This window comes from Ailuropoda melanoleuca, chromosome 6, assembly GCF_002007445.2.
Source record: "Ailuropoda melanoleuca isolate Jingjing chromosome 6, ASM200744v2, whole genome shotgun sequence".
NCBI lineage: Eukaryota > Metazoa > Chordata > Mammalia > Carnivora > Ursidae > Ailuropoda > Ailuropoda melanoleuca.
The window spans coordinates 46,316,602-46,330,045 of NC_048223.1; positions in this window are offsets into that span (position 1 = coordinate 46,316,602).

Sequence of the window (13,444 nt, forward strand, 5' to 3'; positions counted from 1 at the left end):
TTCCATACAAATTTAAGGACTATTTGTTCCAGTTCTTTGAAAAATGTCCTCGGTATTTTGATCGGGATAGCATTGAAAGTGTAGATTGCTCTGGGTAGTATGGACATTTTAACTATGTTAATTCTTCCAATCCATGAGCATGGAATATTTTTCCATCTTTTTATGTCTTCCTCAATATCTTTCAAAAGTGATCTATAGTTTCTAGGATATAGGTCCTTTACGTCTCTGGTTAAGTTAATTCCAAGGTAACGTATGGTTTTTGGTGTTATTGTAAATGGGATGGATTCCCTAATTTCTCTTTCTTCAGTCTCGTTATTCGTGTATAGAAATGCAACTGATTTCTGGGCATTGATTTTGTATCCTGCCACCTTACTGAATTGTTCTATAACTTCTAATAGTTTGGGAGTGGATTCCTTTGGGTTTTCCATATAGAGTATCATGTCATCTGCAAAGAGAGACAGTTTGACTTCTTCTTTGCCGATTTGGATACCTTTGATCCCTTTTTGTCTTCTGATTGCTGTTGCAAGGACTTCTAGTACTATGTTGAATAATAGTGGCGAGAGTGGGCATCCTTGTCGTGTTCCTGATCTTAAGGGAAAGGCTTCCAGCTTTTCCCCATTGAGAATAATGCTTGCAGTAGGCTTTTCATAGATGGCTTTTATGAGATTGAGAAATGTACCCTCTATTCCTACACTCTGAAGGGTTTTAATCAGGAAAGGATGCTGTATTTTGTCAAATGCTTTTTCTGCATCAATTGAGAGGATCATATGGTTCTTGAGTCTTTTCTTGTTGATATGATGTATCACATTGATTGATTTGCGAGTGTTGAACCATGCTTGCATCCCAGGTATGAATCCCACTTGGTCATGATGGATAATCCTTTTAATGTACTGTTGGATTCTATTAGCAAGGATCTTGTTGAGGATTTTGGCATCCATATTCATTAGAGAAATCGGTCTGTAATTCTCCTTTTTGAGGGGGTCTTTGCCTGGTTTGGGGATCAAGGTAATATTAGCCTCATAGAATGAGTTTGGTAGCTTTCCTTCTGTTTCTATTTTTTGAAATAGCTTTAGGAGAATAGGTATTATTTCTTCTTTGAATTGTTTGTTTGTTTTTCTTTTCTTTCTTTATCCCCTTGTGTCTTTTGAGCTCTAGGATTCTGAAATACAAACCACGCTGTGCACTTAAATAGAGGAAAGTCTGAGTGGGAGAAAGCAGTTTCTGTGGCTTGTCCAGACTATCTCATGGAGTCTGATTTCATGAGCTATAACACTTTGAAAGGGACATTAATTTGGCTGTCATATTCCAGAAAGGGGGACACAGTGTTAGAAAATATTGTTCGGCTGCTTTGAGAGAGACAGCNGAGAAAATATTGTTCGGCTGCTTTGATGGGAGTTGCACTGGTATAAAATCAGGAGATAGATTCCTTATTTTGAGAGATTATCTTTAGAGTATTTATTAATAATTTCAAACATTTCTTCTTTGTCTTTGGGGAATAGGACAAACTAGAGGATACAATGTAGGCTGAGCGGAGAGCTTTCTAATGAATTCAGCAATAAACAAGACCATGCAGGACATGTGGAATGACAACAGTTAGTGTCAGGGAGACTAAAACACAGAAGGATATGCCCTTGGACACCTTTCAGAAACCACAAATTGAACTCTAAATGTTCCAACCACATAAGAACAGCAAAGGAGTAGGAATTGACTAGCTGCTTAGTACCAGTGATAGTTATTGAGTAAATGGAAAACTTGTATTTTCAGAATTGAGATAAGCTTATATATAAAATGCCCATGTAATTAAGGATGCAGTCTGATGAGTTTTGCCATGTGCATACACGTGTTTAAGCAACATGANTTTAATTTGGCTGTCATATTCCAGAAAGGGGGACACAGTGTTAGAAAATATTGTTCGGCTGCTTTGAGAGAGAAAATATTGTTCGGCTGCTTTGATGGGAGTTGCACTGGTATAAAATCAGGAGATAGATTCCTTATTTTGAGAGATTATCTTTAGAGTATTTATTAATAATTTCAAACATTTCTTCTTTGTCTTTGGGGAATAGGACAAACTAGAGGATACAATGTAGGCTGAGCGGAGAGCTTTCTAATGAATTCAGCAATAAACAAGACCATGCAGGACATGTGGAATGACAACAGTTAGTGTCAGGGAGACTAAAACACAGAAGGATATGCCCTTGGACACCTTTCAGAAACCACAAATTGAACTCTAAATGTTCCAACCACATAAGAACAGCAAAGGAGTAGGAATTGACTAGCTGCTTAGTACCAGTGATAGTTATTGAGTAAATGGAAAACTTGTATTTTCAGAATTGAGATAAGCTTATATATAAAATGCCCATGTAATTAAGGATGCAGTCTGATGAGTTTTGCCATGTGCATACACGTGTTTAAGCAACATGACAGTTTAGGTACAGAATATTGCCTTCACTCTGGATGCTCCCTGTCCCTTTCTCTCATCTCAGAAACAGTCACTCTTCTGGCTTGAATCTCTTTAGATTACTTAGACTTCATGTAAATGGAATCAGAATGCATACAGCCTTTTGCTTTGAATTCTGTCACTCAGCATTTAAATTTTTCTATATTGTATGCATTATTAAGTTCATTTATCTTAACTTCTGAGTAATATTCTATTACATAAATATATCACAATCTTTATCCTCCTGTAAGGGATGTTTGAGTTGCTTTGAAATACTGCTTTCATGAGTAAAGCTGCAATGACCATTCTTATAATCAATCCGTATTTATGGATATATATTTTTATTTAAAAAAGTAACACAGGAATGGAATTGCTGCATCATAGAGAAGTAATAATAAATTTATTTCTTAAATACCAAATAATTTTCCAGAATTGTATAAATTTACATTCCTCTCAGTAATGCATGAAAGGTCAGACTACTAAGTACATCTTCTGGGATTCACACCTTGCTCATTAGTGTTTTCCCATAGCAGTGGCGTGCTGTGGCACCTTCCTGGGGGATCTGCCAGCATTTCTCTGCTGAGGAATGGTACTGACCATCTTTTCCTATGCTTGTTAGCCAACTTACAGATCTTACTTTGGGTATGGAGTCTGTACCCGGTTTTTTGTTTGTTTTTTGTTGCTCTGGTGGTTTTTTTCCCCCATTGGTTTTCTTTTTCTTTATTGATTTGTTGGATATTCTTACATAGTCTATATACATGGTTATGTCAGAAATGTGTATGTACATATCTTCCCTCAGTCTGAGACTTGCTTGTTCATTTCCATTATCTTTTGATAAACACTTTTTTTATGAAGTTCTGTTTAGCACTGTTTTATGATTGTTTACTTAACTACTCCTCTATGCTTTCTTTTGGAAACTGTAATTTTAGCTTGTATACTTATGTTTGTGTTAATTTCAGCGTATGATACAAGGTTAATAAGCCCCTCCTTTTTAAAAAAAAGCAGTTGGTACAAAATCATCATCCAAAAGAAGTCTTTTTCTTTCCCGTTTAGTTGAATTATTGTCTTTATTAAATGTTTAATCAGAATGTAGAATTTTTAATGTTTAATTAATTTTTTTACTATTTTATGCCAATATCACACTCTGTCATTGTAGTTTTACAGTAAGACAAATTCATGTGGTATTAATTTCCTCAACTTGGTCTACCTTTACAAAATTGAAAATACTATATTTCTATATCAATTTTAACATTGGCTTGTAAATATCTGGAAAAAAGTATGCTGAAATAACTCAATTTTGACAGTTGGCTTTATACTATTAATCCTCTTACCAATGAACTTGGCAAATGTATTCAAATATTTGCATCATGATTATTTTCTATCAGCAATGTTTTGTAGCTTTTAGTATAAGATTATTTTTATATTTTTTTGTTAAATTTGTTCCTAGATATTTGCCATTATTGATGCCATTGGAAATAGTCTTAAAATTTAATTTTTGTTTCTAATGTACATAAATTAATTTGTCCCTAGAATAAAGAAATATGGTTGATTTTTTAAAGAAATTTTATTTATTTTTATTTTTTAAAAGATTTTATTTGTTTGTTTATTTATTTAGTACAGGGGGAGGGGCCAAGAGATAATCCTGGAGCCTGAGACCGGGCTCCATCCCAGGAGCTGAGCTGAAATCAAGAGTCAGAGGCTTAACTGACTAAGCCACTCACAAGCCCCTGACCAATTTTTGATCTTGTATCCTGAGACCTTGATGACCTTGCTTTTTAAACCTAGCAGGGTTTTGTTGGTTCCTTTGAACTTTCTACAAGTGTAATCATGTGATCTACAAATAAATATTGTCTTAATTCTTTATTCCTTATATTCATGTCTATTATTCCATTGTATTCATCTTCTCTTTTGCCTTTTTCAATCAGTACAATCCTCCAGTAAAAATGTTTAATCAGAAGTGGTAGTAGTGGAGAGCAGGTTTGGGGGAAGGGGTCTGAATATGCTAAAATAGTGGGAGTGTACTTGAAGGGAGGGTCTCCAGTGTGAACACACTTCTGCACTGATGACCAGACTGAAGCATAGAGGAGTGGTCCAGGCGGTCAGTGCAGCAGAGAGAAGCTCTGTCTCCCAGCTTCTGAATCCTGTTGGAATGTGAGCGTGTTTGTACATGGGAAGTACTCTTCAGATCTCCCTTGAAATCAGCCGTTAGCCTGTGTGTTCCAGGTTAACTAATAGATTGAGGTGCAGAGCACATTATTTTAAATATACTAAGTAAGATATTAGAATTATTGATTAAAGAAGAAACATCATTTGATTATTTCAGTAGATGCTGGGAGTTAAATTCAATAACCTTTTCTGAATTTAAAAAAAATCTTATAATTTAATAATAAATAATAAGCAGTGGAAAAGATTCTCAAGAGTTACTTGAGAATTGCTATATTCCTAATCATTTAATGAGCATTTACCATTACTTGTTGGATAGTTTAAGATAGCTGTCCTGAAGTCTTTGTCAGATCGTTTCATTACCTGTGTTGTCTTGGCGTCAGGCTCTGCGGATCGTCCATGTGGGGAGTGAGTTTTGGGCTGTAGTCGGCTGTGACACTGTACGTCTTGTATAAATCCTGTGATGGAACATTGTTGTGCCGCTTCCCTGGGTTTTTATTGAAGGCAGTCCACCTGCTTGAGTTTGGCCCCAGATACTGATCAGCTTCCTGGGGGTTTTGGGTCCAGGGTCAGGTCAGTGTTCAGAGCCCTTGGGGGATGATTCAGGTCTGTCCCCATATCTGCCACCTGTGGTCCCTGCGGCCCAGTTGTTCTCACTCTGTGCACATAGTTTGGCACAATGTCTACAGACTGGCATCCGCTGGCTCGGAAGCCGTCAGGGGGTTGATTCAGTGAGTACTTCTCTGTATCCTCATCATCATTTTCTGGTTCTCTGCTTCTTTTTTTCTTCTCTTCTGCCAAGAAATCTAGTGTTTTAGTTGACTGAGTAAAATTACAGATAATGGAGAGTAAACTCCCATAATTCAACCTTAGTAAAAATTATGCAGTCACCTGTTGAAAATACCTGTTAAACTGTCAGCATTTACTGATTTTTCCATCCACACAGACCCATCTTGTAAAGAAAAATAAATAACAGAAGTAAATGAAGCGGCTTTGTATATTATTAGAAAACACTCACTTCTGTTAGAAAATACATGTTTGAAAGAAAAGAAAGCCATGTCATAAGCCAGATTTTCTCATTCTGAGAGGAATTTGACTCCTTTCAACTAGAAAAGATGCTGCCGTATTTACCATCATCAAGACATAAGTTGAAACACAGAATTTGTGTCCATCTGGAACAAAAGGTCTTGTAGGGATTAAAAGTTGGAAAATTGGGTGATTCTGTGTGTGAAATCCAGAAAAGTTGACACTTCTCAACATTGTTGTCTCTAAACAATTTACATATTATAGCCCAATGTAATTAACATAATGGTTTGTAGTTTCCTAAGAATTAAACACCAAAATGGACTGTTATTTAAATGTTTTTTCTCATATTTCTCTTCTACTAGAAAATAAATTGCTGTGATTGAAAGTGTAGCTCTGGGCTTAATTTATAGTGCTGCTTTTCAGGGGGTTAAAACTGTTAGCAACTTTTGATTAATGTCTGTGTAATTCATAATGAATAATTTATGGAGAGCAATTAACTGCACATTAGTGTTGAAATCACATGGAAGCTAATTTTCTTTGTGTTGTATGAAGCACAGAGTTCTCTATTGTAGTGTAAACTACACCCTTTTAATGTGGTGTCTGTTTTAAAGCATTGCAATCAATGACCATATGGTCAGAATTTCTAGGAAATATGCCACTTGCCATTACACACAAATGTAATCTATTCATATCCCTTGATTCGATTTTTGATGGAATGTTAATGAGCTGCAGAAACAGTAGCCATTGTCTATATTAATGATAATAGTTTGAAGGATAGTTGATTCAATATGTAATATATATAATAACTACCTCTGAGTAAATTATTTTCTTTCAACTACCTCTACCTTGAAAAATCTATGCCTTGATGGGAAATTCACTGTTTGTAAATAGAGTTGGGAATCTTTAAGTGTTTTATTTGAAGTTTTGTTTTTTTTTTTTGAGTCAAAGTGATCTATTTTTTTTTTAACCATTTACAGTTTTTATAAAGTCTCTGACATCATGGTACTGATTTTTATAAAACGCTTTCAGCACAGGTCTGGTCCTTGGGCAGTAAGACCACATAGTATATGTTTGCTTGCTTCATTGATGATGTAGTTGGAGTGGGCTTGCTGGACTCTGGTGTGTAGTCCAGCATTTCGTTTTCCCTTCCGAGGTCCCAGTGTAGCGCTGTACTTCACAGTCTTTAAAGTCTGCTGTTGGTTAAGTGCCTGACTCTTGGTTTCAGCTCAGGTCATGATCTCAGGGTCATGGGATCCATCCCTGTGTCCGGGTTCTGCGCTCAGTGTGGAGTCTGCTTGAGATTCTCTCTCCCCTTCCCTGTGCCTCCCTGCCTCAACTCACGAGCATGATCTCTCTCTTAAAAAAAAAAAAAAAGTTCGCTGTTTTCAGTGAACGTCAGTCCAACTAAAATTCCATTAAGTTATTAGTTTGAATTCAAGTATGACAGTCCTTGAAACTGTATAATTTTACATGATTTTGAGAATAAAAATGACATAATAAAATGAAGTATTCAAGTCTCAGGCAGGGAAAACTAGTGCTGAAGGAGCTTAGATTTTGAGGCCTATCCCGTAGGGGTTGGGAAGGAAGTTTGTTCAGTTTCTCATAAATATATATAATTGATTTTACCTACATGTAAATACAGTTTTACCTACGTATGTTGTCAGTCAAACCTGCTGATCCATCTTCTTCTCATGCTTCTGGCAGAGTGATTGAAGCAACTACTCTCTTCTTTCTTTTTCCACTGCTCTGTCCCTGGAGATTAGAATACTGCCTGGGACGTAGAAAGAAATCAATGAATATTTGTCTAACACTTTTATTTAAAAGTAAGTGCAAGGCCTGAGTTAGATTTTCGGTGAGTCACTTAGATTCTCGGAGCGTGTGTCAGGCCTAACATGTGGGAGGCATGAAATAGTGGTTGCCGTCTGCCTCCTGTGTTTCACAGGTGTGTGTGTGTGTTTCTGTGGGAAGAATTGTGAGGAAAGATGGTGAAGGACATGTCAGTGACCACACGGTGAGCACAGATGCAGCCGGAGTGTGCACACTGTCTCTGTAGGTTGGCACTCTTTAAACAGAAGGAGACTTGTTTTCCTCGCCATGATCCCAGCAGCCCCTGCTTAGGCCGTGGTGGTTTCCGGAGGGCGTCAGGAGCTTCCCAGGTGACCTGGGCCTCTCTTCCTGTCGCTCACTCACCCTCACAGAGACACAGAGACAGGGCTGGCTCCTGCCTGTGACCCAGGGGCCTGCAGGCCACCCTCAAAAGTCACGCCGATGCCTCAGCCTGAAACTGCTGAGGGAAGGAGAAATTTGACTCCAGGAATCTTTAAAACTACAATGACACAAAACCATTTTCCACATTAAAAAAATAATGGCAAATTTGATCAAACATTGCCTCACGGATGACATAGAAAGGGGTAAAATCCTTTCTCTATGCAGACTTTATATGCATTATTGAGAAAGTGATGAGCAAACCAATAGGCAGTGGGCTAATGAGTTTTCTTTCATTAATGAATTAAAAATGGTAGTTCAAACTTGTGGTCTGTCTGTTCCCCAGCAACTGCAGAGTCAGAGGAGGCAGGAGGGACCAGGTGTCACTAAGTGTGGTCCTGCCTACCTCCTCCGACTCCCTTTCCCCATTGTCCTCCTGTGTTCCCTCCACGTGGCCACAGCGGCTTGGCAGGAGGAGCCAGTCTGATGGTGGGACATGGGCTCTGCAGCGAAGTGGGTATGTGTGGGGCTGCCAGCTGTACCCCTGCCCTAGACGGCCGCAGTGCCTCAGCTCGTTCAGCTGTATGAGTAAGAACCAGAGCACATGTGGCACATGGTTGCTCAGGACGTGTTAGTTGCTTTCTTCACTTGCACTGATCGCACTTGATCCTGAATTAGCTTGACTGTTGCTCACAGGGCCTCCCCTCAGCCTCACTAGAACTAGAGCCCTGTGGTTGCTGGGGAATTCAGGCCTGGCGAGTGCTTCCTTCTGTGTGCTGTTCATCTTCAAGCAAAGCCTTGGGGGAGTTGGAGAGAGCCGGTGTTCTCGGACTCAGGGCTGCAGTCCTGGTCCTAAGTGAGCTTGCCAGACTTGTCTTCTACAGTCGTCCCCACCTAACTCAGAGTGACGGGAAGGCTGAAGGGGGAACATTCCGAAAACACCATTTTATCAGTGTCTGTCACTGTTTTCTGAGAACTGTAGTAAAAGTTATTATGACACATTCAAATGCAGATGAAGTGAAAGGAAACCCTGTGCCATCAGAAATAGCTCACAGAATTACAGAAGTGTCCATGAGTATTTATTAGAAACACAACTGTTTTCTGTGCTTCTCAGCTCTAACATAATCTGCAGAGTTCTCTGCCACGCGTGTTGTATTTGTTATTTCTCAGAACATTGGTATAAAGAAATGACTAACATACATAAGGATTTTTCAGAACTAATATGCAGGAAAGTTGCTAGTTTCTCCTGATGACTTCTACAGGTATAAAGTAGCTTGAGGTCTGTGCCTCCTGAATTCAGATGGAGTTCTCATTAACACCGATGGGAGATCATAGAAGCTTGAAGCTTGTAGAGATTAGGATTGCAGGCACAGACATATATATACCACCCCCACACGTGCACACATGCACTCCACACATACATGTGCACACACCCCACAGACCTGCATGCACACATATGCACACACATCCACACACACCTAAGTGTACACAGACACACATACATGCACACATACCTCCATACACAGCGACACGCATACACATGTACACACACACGTGCACACACAGACACAAATTTCTATTGAATTTTTAGCCCAGAATCTCCACTCTGAAAGTATGCATGGAATTAAAATAATTTGGGGGAACTTGCGTCATAAATGTGGAGCAGTACATAATGAAGAAACAGACTTAGAAATTTCAAGTGCTTCATTTATTTTCATCCTTACATCTTTAGAGCACCTTGAACACGTGAGGATCATCCTTTTCTGGCCTCTGTCAATAGAGAGAGCTCAAGGACCTGGAAAGGGTTCAGTGAGGGCCTTCAAGGAAATTAAGTGGTTTGAACATTAAACACACGATGGAAAGGCTAAGAGAACTTGGATTAGAAATAGAGTAAAATTGATAGGCAAATAGAGTGTATATTGCACATGGGGAAATAGTGAAGCACCTTACCTCCACGTGGCCTTGTCAAAATCAGTAATACATAGAATAAAAATAAACATAAGAAAGAGACAAAAATGGCTAACAGGGCTGAGCAAGAACTGATTTTTTGGTGTTTATGGTATTTTTAATTGTGATAGTTCAATCAAGAAAGTTTACAGAAGCAAGGGGGTTGCTGCCGTAGACTGAATGTTTATGTCGCCTCGAAGTCCACATGTTGAATCCTAGTCCCCAGCGTGATGGTGTAGGATGGAGACTTCAGGATGGTTAGGGCATGAGAGTGGAGTCCCCATGAGTGGGATCAGTGCCTTGTAACAGAGACCTCAGCGCCCCTCCCCCATTCCACCGTGTGAGAACAGTGGACAGCTGACCACAAATCTGCCTCAGCCTTGACCTTGGACCCCTGGCCAGCAGAGCTGGGAGGAAGGGGTCCCCCAGTCTGTGGTGACTGAGGCCTGAATGCGCTGACAGACTGGATCACCTGGTGTACTTGGTGATTCGTGTCCACTAATTCTCCAAAAACAGAACCTCATTTTGGGTGAAGGGAGAGGAATTAGTCTCACTGAAAAAACAATAAAAAACCAAAAATGGGAAGAAAACAAGCCCCAAATGCAAATTCCTAGGTACCCGTGCAGCTAGAAGTTTCCTGTGTCACAGCTCGCATAAAAGAAGCACAAGCAGAAATAGAAAATCAACAAGGTGTGTTATATGTAAGTTTCTTAGTGGGGAGGAAGAGAGCATATGGTTTCCGGAAGGGGCACAGGATGAGAAGTGGAAGGAGGACTGTGGGTGGCTGCCCTGACCAGCCACATACTGGGGAGCACCCAGCCTGGAGGGAGTATGAACCTGGGGGGTCTGGGCAGAGGGCATGGCTATCTTCCTCTGACAGCAGGGGGCTGCAGTAGGGAAGGGACTTTAAACTTTAAATTCTGACTCCACTCTTGCCAACAGTGTGACCTTGGAAAGTTTCCCAAACTCCTGTGCTTGAATTACTTTGTCTCTAAATAAGGGACATAAATAATGTTACAGGTACTTGTGGGTGAGGATTTGATGATCATACATCAAGTGTGTATCCTATATATTTATGATTTATAAATATATCCTAGGACTGGCTTGTTCTTGAAGGTGTCATGGGATTCTGAATTGTTTGGAAGAATTTGAGGACGGTGAATGAAGGCCATGAGGGCCTTTTCCATGCCCAAGGAGGTAGCATGGAAATACTAAGGAAGAACTGATCTGAATTTCTCCTAGTGCAGCTGTGAAGCATGTGTGTGCACAGTGTGTGCATAATGATATCATAAGTAGAGTAGATTTAAAGGTATTTTCCTCCAAGAAAATGAACAATGCAAAGCCTACTACTTTACATATAATCATTTCAGAAAGGTTTTTTCCCCCCCTGCACAATGTCAGAAGCCACTTGAGCCTGGGAGAATAAGAAGCAAACTTCCTACAGTTTGGGGGGGAGGGAATGACTGTCAGAAGCAAGATGGAACGGTGGTAAAGCAGGGGCATGTGTGCTCAGAACTAAGCACGGAGACCGTGTGAAGGGCAGAGAAGGGCAAAGGGAAGGGGTGCAGACCAGCCTGGCGTGAAGAGTGGGAGAACAAGGACAAGGCACGGCATGCTCCGTTCCTCTCACGTGAAGGAACGCATGGCGGGGGGGGGGGGGGCCGTGTGGGGACAGGAAGGTGTCTGCTGCTGCTGGGTCAGTTCAGCTTTGGTTTTATTTTTAACTTTTGTGTCAAAATGAGATTTCTTGTTCCTCTTGTTAAAACATGCAGTTTGCCGTGTTTTTAGTGCTGTCTGAGGACAATTGAAGACCTTTGGCATGAATGCTTTCCATTTGAAATCTTAGGAATGTACTAAATGTATTGCTCTTAAGGGGCTGTGATGCTTCCTATATTGAGTTAAAAATACCAAATCTGTTCTTCATTACATTAAATGGTGCTAAGAAAACAACTTAAACATTTATGTATAAATTATATCACAGTAAAGTTGATTTTTAAGAGAAGGTGGAAAGGACTGTGAATCTTCTTTAACAGTTAGTTCACTTGTAATCACTTGTGAAGTGCTTTTATAAGCCACTGGTTAAATATTTGAAACCGAATCTCTCCCATATTTTAGAGAAAGATTACTGTCCTGATTTTTAGTCAGATGCATTACAAACACTTGTATTATATGTATGTGTGTGTGTATATATGTTATACATGTGTGCATACACACACGTCACACATAATAAGTACATATAAATATTTATGTGTAATGTGTGTGTACATGTTTGCTAAATTGTAGGAAGATTATGGTTAAAAGCAGTAAAAGCTAGGTCTACACATGACACACCTGAAATTAAAACTTGTGATCAGAAGTTATTCATGTATCACAGGGATCAACTTACTATACATGGGGAACAGGTCTGTTTTTGTAAATAATGTTTTGGTGGCAGCAGCCACGTTCATCCATGTAGTTACCGTGGCATAACTCAGGGATTATAACAGAGAGCATATGGCTCACAAACCCTAAAATATTTACTACCTGGCCCTTCACAACAAAAATTTGACAACCCCTTATTTAGATGGTTCGAATCCACAATATTGAATGATACTGAAATTTGAGTTGCTGTTGCTCTGAAGATGCAACTAGTTTTAGTTTTAATTGTTGGTGTTAATTTTTACTCGTTTGTTCAGTTTAAACTCTTAACTAAGAAATGTCCTCTACATGTCTCTGCTTTTCTCCAGGTCAGCTGATAGCTAACTCAGTAACATTTTATTTCTTAGCTCTTCTGATAAACACCGTACAGACGGATGCTCTGTTACCTGGGAGGACCCGGCTGGTCTGTGCCATCTCAGTGTCTCTTGAAATACATAGAGGAAACTCAAAGGACAGACCATGTGTTCACCCTTGGTGATGATTTTGCTATATTTCTTAGACTCAGCCGGGTTTCCTCTTTGTCCTTTTTCCTCTTGATAACATCTTCATTTTGGTAGTAAGTGCTAGGAAGAAAGATAACAGCAAGTTAAAATAGTCTTTTCCTTATTGAAAAACCAGCCCTACCCCAGGAAATTGGGCTGTTTTATCTTCTAAAGGGACATGCTAAACGAAGTGCAAAAATGTTACTACTGATTTAAGTTTTCACTGTCCAAATGCCTTGGGTACGTTTATGTCCATGGATCTTACTGGACTTTGAAATAATCCAAAAAAGTTCGCTAAGAAATTATAGTTTTAAGACAATTGATTTATTTTCCCTTTAAAACCCATTGGTATTAATTTTCTTTCTTTATGTCTTTTATCCTTATAATTTGTGTAAATGGAATGGAGATATATCTGAATATCTCTCAAAGAGCAGGACTGCTTTTAAAAATCCATTATATTCAGCTTTGAAAAAAATATGAGACATCACAACCTATATAATGCTTATCATAATAGGTCACTTTTCCAAGTTCTTATTTTAGTATTGGTGTGAATCTCGTATTTATTGACATTCTTCTCTTCACTTGGAAAACAAATCTTAATGCCCAGCATCCAAAATAAGGTATCATAAGTTTGAATTTAGAATAAAATGGTGCATTAATATAATAATAAATCAGTCTCTTTATTTCAAAATTACCACCAGCAGGGGATGTATTTACTATTCTTTTTTTTTTTTTGCATTTACTATTCTGACATTAATATCAGAGT